We start from the raw sequence: 10,798 nt of genomic DNA on the forward strand, positions 1-10,798 counted from the left end.
TGATGAAGAGTAGTTTAGTTTGTTTATATTAGTACAGTGGTGCATTTAGTAATTATGGGGAGTGCCAAAAGCAATACCTTTATGAGTAGCTGTATTCCACCCAATATGCAGCACTAAATTGGGCCATAATTATATTAGCCCAGTGTTGAATAAAAAACATTGTTGGGTTGTACTGCCAATGATATATATAGTGGATATGTTTGAATGGGTGGTGTGGTTAGTCGAGAAAAATTGGAACTTGAGTTGTTGGGCTTTTTATTCGTTTGGGTCAAGAGTAGTAAAGAACCGAAAAGGAAAAAAATAAACTAAGGAGTGAACTTAGAAAAGATAAGTATATCCTTAGAAAATTTTCTCAAATGTTCTCTCTTGGTGACTATAATACTGGAAGGAAAAGTAGGCTTTGAGCTAATTTTTCTCATCTCATATTTTCCCCTTAGATGACACAGGCATAAGTTGAATCCAAATGCACAATGATTTCATAGTTTTTAACTTATTTTTTATGATTTGATGAATATGCTTATTTATTTTTACGTCGTGTTTAAATAAGATATTCATATATTTATAAAAATTTGAAATTTATATTCGATTTGTTTGTAATTGATTTTTTTTTAATTTTGAAATATTTTGTTTAGATAAAATAATTAACCAAATTTAAATTCATTGTATAAATGAATTACTTTAATAAATTATCTCATTATAATGCAATATTAAGTGATATGGTTTTTCTTTTTTTAAGTTTCCTTTTCTTCTTTTCCTCTTCAAATTATAGTTTTATTGATTAAGGTAAGAAAAAGCTAGTGATACAATGACCTGCATGATTAAATTAATAGGTTAGAAATTTATAATTGATTTAAGATACACATTTTGAATATATATGAAATTGAATATGAAAGTTTTAAGTGATTTTGGTTTTTTACACACACACACACACACACACACACACACATATATATATATATATATATATATATATATATATATATATATATATATATATATATATATATATATATATATATATATATATATATATATTATAAGCACAAAAAGATAATAAGCTTTAGTGATTATGGTTCAAAGTTTAGCGAAGAATAGTTATACTTGTAATTGTTTTGAAAGTTAGTATAAAATAACCCGAGTCATTATTAATATTTTGAATTCAAAGAGAGCTTATTTTAAGATTTCACCTAGGTTTTGGTATTACCTTCTAGTGTAAGAACTTTAATTGGAATTTGTGTTTTTGACTTTGAAATAAGAAGTTAAAATATTGGACATGGGAGGAAAATGAAATCAATACTTTGACTAAAAATATCTTTTATCCTATTTCTGTTGCAAATATGAAATTTAGTTTTTATTTTCAATTTAGTTATGTTAAATTATTTCAGTTTAGTTATTTTATATATTAAATTTGTATAAACAACGTTAACATCTTCTTTATACATATTATATATTAGTTTAGTATATTTAATTTTAATTTTAATTTTTTTTTTCAGGTATCAAGTTTGTGTCATATTATATTATATTGTTTATATTATATAGTATTATCAGTGTTAGGCGTTAATATCAACACCTCGTGTAATCAATAAAATAGTTTCAATTTCAGTGTTTATGATTATAAGATAATGTAAGATTTCAAATTTTTACACTTGATATTTCATAAATAATACGTGACATTTTTACAGTCATCCATTTAGAAATATAAAAGATTTTATATTAATTATATATTTTAAACTTAGATTTCAACTTAAAGATAATTTGAATTTTTTTTTATTATCATTCCACCTCCATCTTCACTTGTATTGGATTAGACGACACTCCCTCGTCTGCTCTCCCGTATAACAGATACTTTATATGATCATTACAAAAAATATGATTTTTTCGGCATATGCACAAACAAGTAAGGATGAGCTACCATGTAACAAACTATTAAAAATGATGTGTGATACTACTACTACACCTAACTCATATTCATGAAAATGATTTTGCTAGACTCTGTTATCCGGATAGAACATCGATGGAAGTCTCGTACGGTCGTGCACTTATGGTGACCTTCACTCCCTCATACAACAAAATAATGGCCAAATACAATTCAACATGTCACCACAAGGTTAGTCCGTTAACACCTATGTCCAAAATTGACACATAGACTAGGACCTCCTGCCCATCTCACCACATAACTCATCCTTCTCTACTTGAGACTGAAGAGTTATTAGAGTATCGGGATGAGCTTCTCAACGAGACCCTCAACATCAATGTGTACACAATACCATGCCACTACAGAATCTCTCCACGAGACTCATATCATGTTCATATTCATCAACTCATACCATGCTCAAATTCATAATTCCATATCCACCACAATAACATGAATTCATCATAAATTTTCATTTCCAACAATATATATTGCATAATAATTTAACAGTACATAATCTGTTCAATAGGATTTAAGTTAAAAACCTGTCGAGTAGACTTACAGGAAAGAAAGGTGCGTCACAATGGACAACTTAAGTACCAAGTATTTTCTTAACCAAAGTGTTCTTCAACTAGTTTTTAACAAATTTCTTATTCACATATTCAAAATAACAACATAGTTTTATATTAACACATAAATTCAAACCTGAACAGCTATATAACTAACACATAAACATACACAATAATTCAATACATGAATAGTCATACAATAGTATTAAATAATTAACATAAGAGCCTAGAAAGTGTTGGGTACAAACAAAGTCTCACATCGGATAAAATATGAAATACACATGGGTTTATATACACATAAAATACATTCCTTAGTAAGAGACCTTTTGAAGTGGTACCAAAACATCTGGTATCAGAGCTCACCCTTTGTTTGAAGGGAGGATGTTGGGTACAAACAAAGTCCCACCTGGGTTTATATACACATAAGACATCCCACTTTATATTTCTTCTTATTCTAAATTCTTTCTAAATTTGATTTCTCACTAACCCTTTGTTTACTTGAATCAAATCCTCTCAAATTTATTCAATCATTCTCCACCAAATTCATTTAAATAAACAAAGCATAAAGTTTTCTATTTTATCCTTGATGAAATTCAACATCCCTTGCATGTTATTTATAGGCCAAAATTTTGGCACTATTTAAGTTTTCTTTTTACTATTCATTTTAATATTATTTTATTAAAAATATTATTTTAATTCAAAACAAATATGATCCTTCTCTGCACCAACTCGATGGCTTATCCCTTTGTCATTGTTCATTTTTTACTATTGATTTTTTTTACTATTTATGTTTTACTATTCACTTTTTACTATTTATAAAACTTTTTACTAATAATAAAATTATTACTATTTATTAATCTGAATATTTTTCATCGTCTTACAGCTCTAATGTAATACAAACAACTTTATTTTTGTTTTTCATGATTACTTCTTTGTTGTATTCACCATTCATTTGAACATAACTTAAAACGAATTACTATATCTTTCCATCATAGGTCCTTTGTAACATAGAAAAAATCATGAAGAAATAATCGAAGATAAAAATATATTTTTAAACTTATTTCCTCAAATTAGCTGAGTTTATCCCACAAAACCTTGTCTTCTCTTGCTCTAAAATCCACAAAGAAGGTGATTTTCATCTGTAAATTCTTCTTCATCATTCTTTATGAACAAAATAATACCTCCAAAGAAACACAATGTTAATATCAATATTTTATTTTAAAATTTGTCAAAGATTTTAACTATTGATGTTATTGATGTGATTTTTGTGCCCTCAAACACATACAAATGGAATTGACTTTGACTATTATATATCATATATTTTCTCATTTAATTTTAATATGATTTTAAATACTAAATTCTTATACTTTCTAATTTATCATATTTATTCGTGTGATGTAAAAGTGATGATGATGCATTAAAATGAATATAGACTATAGAATAAACACGAAGGACAGACTAGAATAAAAAACATATGTAGCTCTTAAATTATATTTATTTGAAATTAACTATATAATTTCATTTTGGTGATGTTTCACTTTTTTTTATGTTGGTAGTTTAGATGGGAAAGGTCCCAGATTTATCACCACATAATTTATATATATTTTTAAAATTTTGATATTTTCACTCAAACTTTTAGTGTTTTCTGAGTTTATTTTTTAGAACTATATACAACCACATATTATATTTTTATTTAGATATAAGAAAAACGACAAGACAGTGATTTTTTAATTGTCTATACAAATAATTTAAAATAATAAACCTGAAAATTATTATCACTCAACTTTTTATTTTTTCTTGATACATAGACAATGAACTGGTTCAAAATTCAACATAAAACTGCATGCTTTTATACATCTGAATTATTTTCATTTAAAAATAATAAATATGATAGTCATCTTTATATTTTTAATATTATTATAAAAAAACATTTAATGTATTTCGGTATACAGTGAAACAGGTCTAATAGTAGAAAACCCATCTTAATTTTCAATATGATTATAAATACAAACATATTTGAATTATTGGCCTTCAAATATGAATGGAGCTGATGACTCATGCACATATAAGTTTTGACTTTTGCTGCAAAAGGTTATAATAATTGTTCCACCTAATTTCCAGGGAGATTAAATGACAGCTAAATTAGTTATAGAAGTCAAACCGAATAAAAACAAAGCAAAAAACAGTATTAATAATAGGTAAGAATACCCTTAATATAAGAGGTAATGATAATAATCAATAAATTAATGACATTTTATTATTATTTTCCATCTATTATCTACCAGTCAAACTTCATGGTAAGAATCACATTGAAAAATAATTATTAAAAAAAATCAACAAATCACTGTACAGACAAAATAACTAAAAATTCTTTAGACTCTTTTCTCATTTAAAATTATAAATCACGCTAAATTTACAATATCAGAATCATATGCTTTATAATAAAAAAATACTTCAATGCTATATCTATCACTTTAAGGATATTAGATAATACTGTATTTTAATACATTTTAATTATTAATTTACTTTTGAAATGTAAGTAAATGACAGTCTATTTTAAAAAGGTGCCGGTCTATTGACTTGACTATTGCATATTCTCTAAAAGTAATATTTTATTTAGTTTATTCATAGTCAATATATAATATTGTATATATTACACATTTTTTTTGTCAATTTTTAATTTTATTTTTATATCAAAATAATTATTTTACAAATTGTACTTTTTAAATGATATTTTTTAAATTTAACCGTTTTTTAATTTAATTAGTTTTTTTCTTCTAAAATTTAATTAATTTTAAAACTAAAATAACTATTTATAATGAAAAATTATATGTATAAAAACTAAAATTATCTACAATAATACTATAAAAATTATTTAAATTTATTTTTATATAATTTTATTATTTTTTGGTATAGTAGAAAAAGTGAATCACATATCCACATGTGTTTTCAGTCTTATATACAAGAGGATTGTTTTTTTATAACTGTTCAGTAACCTTTTTTCGGTTGTATCCATTTTACTACCAATTTATTTTTATTAATATAGTTTTTTTCATTAATTTTTTATCTTTAAATTTTGTTTGTACTTTTTATTATTAAATTTTCAAAGAATATATTTTTTATAAATTTAATAATATTTTTATTTTAACAATATATATAAAGGTATTTTTATTTTAATATTTTTCATTGATCTTAAACGAATCTGGTTTGAAATAATTTAGATGAATTCTTCACCCAATCTACTAAAAAAATATTTGGTTGAATTAGGTTAGATTTTCGTATTTCTTTATGCTAAATTCAATCAAATATAACTCATTCTTGAGTGGATTGATTTGAATTAGGTCAATTGGATCAACATTATGATATGATAAGATAATTTTTTTTTCCAAAAACTAGTTCATAATTTAAAATAAATCAATAAGTTAAATCATAATAAATTTGTTCAACTAATTATATATACACATGTATATAAAACATAATTTTTCTATAATAAAACTATAAATCAGTTTCAAGTCATTCACTCTAAACTCATTATCAAAATGCTATAAGAATAGATTAGTTTAAATTGACTTGAATACATAATCCCAAATAAAACCGAACACAATTTAATTAAGCGTGATTGAGTTATTTAATATTCTAATTTTCCTATGTGCTTAGAGATATATTATACTTATTTTTTATTATATTTTCTTATATGATATTATATATATATATATATATATATATATATATAATTAAAACACATGTGTGAAAATTAAAATATTATTATTATTATAAATATTTTTTTAAATAGTTTTATAATTAAAAGAGATTAACTTTAAAAAGATGGTTAAATTTAGAAAACAATGAAAACACTAAAAAGAAAAATCCTTTATATATATATATATATATATATATATATATATATTATTTTAAGGAATTTATTATTTTAGTTTCATGAAGTATTTTTGAAAATGTTAATTAATATTCTCTTTGTTCAATATTGATATGTGGTATATATGATTGTTGTATGTTGATTTTTAAATAAAACTGAATTATTGTGATTTATCAATAAAAATTATTGTTTTATATATATTTATTATATTGAAAATTTATTATAATAGTTGACCTTGTATGTAATGGAACCATGAGTATCTACAAGTATATAAAAATATCAACATTTAAAAGATATTTAAATCTTACTTGTGATTTTAGTTTTATAAAATTTTGTTTTTATATGTAAATCTCTCTCTGTATATTTAATGTATATTTCAAATGATTATATAGAATTTTGAGAGTATTACATTTTTTTTTATCTATTTACTCGTGTTTTATACAAAAACTTATAAACACTAGTTGTCAAAATGAGTTACTAGTTGTCAAAAATGGATTGTAATCCGCGAGTCAACAGGTTCACCACGGGTTTGAGTTGAGTTGGATTGGAAAAAATGTAATTTTTTTTATACAGGTTAGTTTTCAACCCGATTCACTTAGAACTCGGCTCACCCGGAACCCACCTAATTTAATTTAATTATTTATTATTTTGTGTTCAATATTATTAGTTAGCATTTTGTTATTATATTGCAGATGCAGATAAAAAGATGTTTCAAGAGAGAAAAATATTATAAGTTTATGTATTCAAAATTTTAATATTATAAATGGACAAGTGATATAAAAATCATCAATATTCAAAACTTATTTGTTCGCCTTTTCTGGATTACGCTATAATATTTTTTTTATTTTGAATTGTCTTTGAAATTTAACATCATTTTAGAGTGAAATTTATTTAGATTTAAATTAAAAAAATTATAACTTTTTTATTTAAAAAAAACTTATAATTAAGTGAGTTAGTGAGCCAACCTGTTTAACCCACCAACATGTGGTGAGTCGAGTCGGGTTTAAATTTTTCACAGCTTGCTATTAAGTGAACTGGGTTGTGTTGGCTCACTAAGTGACTAACTTGTCATGGGTCGGAACAGGTCGAGCCGTGTTACCCGTTTTGACAGCTTTAAACACCATAAATTATACTATTATTGAATAAGTAATTATGTTTACCATAATATTATTATTTTTTAAAAATTAAATATGTTTTTATTTTGGTACAAAGTTATAATTCTTTCTTGTACAAAACATTGATATATTTTTGTTTCAAACTTAATAAATAAATTAATATATTCTTTTAATCTAATTATTTTAAATTTTTTCTATACAACATATCTCTCACATGTCTTTTTATCTCTCATATTTTCAAAAACCTTAAAAACTCTTAAGTTATAATTCGTTAAAAAACTAAAATTTCTTTTATCTAAATCTAATTAGACAATTTAAGAAATTCTTCTAAATTACTGACTGATACAATTCAAGATTTAACAATAATTATCAATACTACCTTTTTTAATATAAAATAAATATAAATAATTTAAATTGGATGTATAATATTATATATATATATATATATATATATATATATATATATATATATATCAATATTTTTATTAGATCTCAAATAAAAAATTAAAGCTCACACTATTATGATAAAATTTCAATAACATTAATCTTTTCAAATATAAACACACTAAGTCTTATATATCTATTTTTTAAAATAAATAAAAATTACGAGCATAATTAAACTTATGATAAAATTGAATAAATTAACATTCAAATTTCTAAATAGCAATTGTAAATCCTAATAGAATATATAAATATTAACCTTAAACATGTAAATATACATGTCAACCTATAAATAACTACAGAAATTAACACATTAAACTCTATAACAATAATTTTAAAATATAATTTTTAACATCTTAATACTAATCTTAAAAATTAAATATTATATATATAAACATCTAAAAAAAGTTAATATAATTAAAAATATAAAAAACTACAAAACACTATTGACATCCGAATGAGTTAAAAAGATAAATAGGAAGACTTGTATATTTGACCATATCTAAATAAAACATTATTTTTACCATTCGAAAACTTAGAGACTACATGCATTTAACTCCAAATTTAGTTGTAGTCAATCACAACTTATAATAATCGGAGTACACTTTAGGTCAAAATCCTTTTTTTTTTCCAATCAACAATAAATTTCACATTAACTCATCCTCATGCAAACTAGAACAATTATTCATATATGAAAAGATCAACCATTGTCTTTTGCATTTTTTTAATGATTCTTTATTTTTTAGAAAGTCTGTCAAACAAGATACTACATTGCAAAATTTTTTAACAAAATCAAAATATCATACTTTATCTTAGCCATATTTTATCTTAATCATACTTTATCTTAAATGATTAATAAAATAGTTTGACAATAACATACAATCAAATATTTAAAAATTTTAATTGATGTAACTAAAATAAATAATTGTACACAATACATATAATTTTATTTTATCGTTATTTTTCCCAACTTGATATAATTGACGCAATCAAATCCGCTATAAAGTAGTGAATCTTAAAAATATTTTTATTGCTTTTATATATATGGATGAGTAAATTTATACATTTATTACAACGATGAACTCAAGGGTTTGAGATCTAAAACAAACTTAAGAATGAGATATTTTATTTAAATTTTTTTAAGTTTTTTTTAACAAATTACCTATTAAATTGGTATAATTAATTTCATTTAACATTTTTTTTCAATAAATTATAAGGTTAAATCGTTTAATCTTTGTTGAGACATTATTGATCTTAAATAGGTTTTTATTATCTTAATCATTGAGAAACTCCATTTAATTAAAGTAACTTATACAATAATTATTCATCACTTATTTCATTAGAGATTTCATCTATATTAGGTTAAATCTTAACCTAGTCAGTAAAACCAAACAAAAATGATAGCTCCTCATAAACTCTCGAAATTCATAAATCGAAAAATATAAAAAACAAAACTGAACAAAAGATTTACATTTCTAATCCTAATACAAATTCAATAAATAAAAACGAAAGTAACATAAAGAGAAAGAAAAATTACCAACAAGAAATAAAAAAAAAAACTGATACATGATATTCAAAGAATGAAAACTGTCAAAAACCTAAAAAAAATCTACAATAAAAGAAAACAAAAAAGATAAAAAATAAAATCGTAAATAAAAAGTTAGATGAAGATAAAAGAAACTAATTCTAACTCATAATAATTTAATGTTATTTTATTCTGAAACATAGAGTTTTAGTTAATTTAATATAAATATATTATAGTAAAAAAATTGAAACTTTATTCTTAAACATAATTTCTTATTAATTTAATAAAAATAATTTTTTTAAACATAATTTTATAATTAATTTAGTAGGTGAATATTAATATTAAAAAAATAATTTGAAGCTTTTTTTGGAAATTTAAAATAAGTGTTTGTATTTTGTGAAATAAATTCTGATTTTGGAACTTCGAGTCATGAATATTTTAATTAATTTATTGGGTAATAATATTTTGACAATATTTTTTGACAATATTTTTTTACAACATATTAATGTTTATTATTAATTGTAAAATAATTTTGAACCAATCACATACTGATGTTAAAATATTATCAAAAAATATTATCAAAATATAATTATCTTAATTTATTACTAGTAGTACGGACTGAATGCACGTGTCAAGATCCCATTAGAGGTGACATTAAAGATTTTGAGCCGGCAAAGAAAGTTGGATGTATCTTAATTGAACCATATCCATTGTTTTTCTTATGTCAATAATTTGTATAAATTTAATATTATGTAAACTTTTATGCGGCCAACTTCCTGTCGAAAAATAATTGTGTAAAGAAAAAAAAATGAAAAGGACAAGGGAAAGTAGGTATACACTGTCCTAATTGAAAGTGATTGGAATGCTGAGCTATATTATCATCACTGAGCTTTAATTTCCTTCCATCTTCCTTAGTCTTCAAACCTGAACATTCAAAAGAAATTAATGCTATGCTGTCGATTCAACCATTTCTATGCATAGTTTCTTTCCAGAACGACAGGGACAGTGTCAGGCTTTCTTCTGTTCATGGATAAAAGTACTTTTAAATTTATTTCATGTTACACTAACATCTATATATGCATATTATTTTTTGTTCTGCTAAAACAAATATAATTAAAATCTAAAATGTATTATTTTTTTAATCATAAAGCAAAAGGGTTCTCATTGATTAATTTTCTTGTTTCTATTTAAATAGAAGAATGAAATTCACATTTAAATTTTAAAGAAAATGGTGGGTGTTTGGTGGTGAGAAACGGGTAGGTCTGAATTATTGATGTCCAATTTGTGTGTACTAATTAATTTGAAATTCCACTAGAAGGAAGCTAGTACCCAGCTTTCTATCCTGAATAGAGACAGCTTTTA

This window comes from Vigna umbellata, chromosome 1 (genome assembly GCF_029865625.1).
Source record: "Vigna umbellata cultivar VRB3 chromosome 1, Vumbellata_1.0, whole genome shotgun sequence".
Classification (NCBI taxonomy): domain Eukaryota; kingdom Viridiplantae; phylum Streptophyta; class Magnoliopsida; order Fabales; family Fabaceae; genus Vigna; species Vigna umbellata.